Below are 1,681 nucleotides of genomic sequence, written 5' to 3' on the forward strand. Positions count from 1 at the left end.
ACTACAACCCCTAGCCTATCACCTCCATTACTCATTTCAGTACCTTGGAGGACATTTGAAGAGGTTGAAAGCTCAGATTTTTGGACTAAAAGCTGCTGGAAAGTTGTTCTTCAAGGGTGAGTCCCTATTTCCCTTAAACTTGCACTTTTTTGCATGATTGTTTAGCTTTACTTGAAAGTATTTTTGGACTTCGATCCAAACTGAAAAAGATCATATTTTGAGGTCATCTTCATGTTTGATTCAGAACTTTTTGCTGTTTGAAGTCTTCTTCTCCCCCTTTGTTCTCTACCTCTCTTTTAGGGCCTATTCTTGCATGATATATTAGCCCTATTTTTAAGCATTTTTGGGCTCCGAGATAAACTGTGAAGTGGCTTATTTTGAGCCCTTCTTCAATATTGTTGAAGGGCTGTTTACTGTTTGAGACATCCTTTTTGTACTTTGTGTTATAGCTCTCTTTTAGCCTTATTTTGCATAGCATTTTGAGCATGCTTGTGCACTGTTTTGGGTCTGGTTATAAACTGTAAAATAGCATATTTTGGGCCCCTCTTAGACATTGTAGAAGGGCCCTTCTCTGTTTGGGGTCAGCGGCTGTCACTTGCTTCATTAGCTTGCTTTCGGGGCCATTTTTGCATGCTAGTTTAGCCCCATTTGCATTCGCTGTTTGACCTTGCTTAGAACTGTAAATGCTCTTATTTTTTGCTGTCTTCACTCTATCTTTACATTCCATGTTCAAATAAAGCATGTTTTATATAGCTATAGGCCAATGCATAGGCCTAGTTTCGCATTTCGGTCGCATGTCATGCATCGGGTGCCTTTTTTCCATCTTTCGGGGCTGTTTTGTGTCGCATTTTAGCGCTGAAATTTGCATGTTTACATATCATGTTCCATGCCTTGCCATGCCTTGGTAGAGTGGCATTCGTACCTTAGGATCGGTCCTCGGTTTGCGTGCACGTGTGCACGCATTTCGAGTATCTCATTTTCATCTAATGGCCTCTTATGTGAGTGTGGCTGAGGTCCACTCATGTTGGTGTAAGCCCATATTGCATTGTGTATGCCATTTCATTTCATAGCATTGTGTATGGTGGGTTGTATGTTAGCGCATTGTGTATGTCATGTTATCTCGTGCATCGTGTATGCCATCTCATAGCATTGTGCATGCTAGATTGTATATTAGTTGCATTCATGCATGTCATGCATATTGCATTGTGCTTGGGATAGGAGTTAGCCCGAGCACGGGAAACGAGGGACGTTTCGTACTTCGAGTGACAGAACGTGTCTCAATTCCCAGTCACCGACACTCCGGATTATCCATGATGGAGTCTTGGTCTTGTTGTGTTTTCATGTGCATTCATTCCATATTGAGTTGTGCAATTCGACCCCTCGGCCATCATGCATCGAGATACGTGATTGGTGGCACGAGGATCGAGACATGCATACATATGTGAAAATACATTGCTATGCCCCTTTCCTGCTCTCTGTTGCAGCAAATCAAGAATTAGCAACCTTCCGGAACTTGGCGCGCTTTCCAAGAATAATTACAAAATAGAGGCTAATTGGGGCGTCCCAGTGGATTTCCGCGCAAGGCAGCCCAAACATACATCATTCATCAGAGTCAAGGCAGTCCCTGGCTTGCGTGCCAGTTTATAGCTTTCCTAGATTAATTTGTAAATTAATTAGGATT

Source organism: Camellia sinensis, chromosome 2 (genome assembly GCF_055761805.1).
Source record: "Camellia sinensis isolate YWXY chromosome 2, ASM5576180v1, whole genome shotgun sequence".
NCBI lineage: Eukaryota > Viridiplantae > Streptophyta > Magnoliopsida > Ericales > Theaceae > Camellia > Camellia sinensis.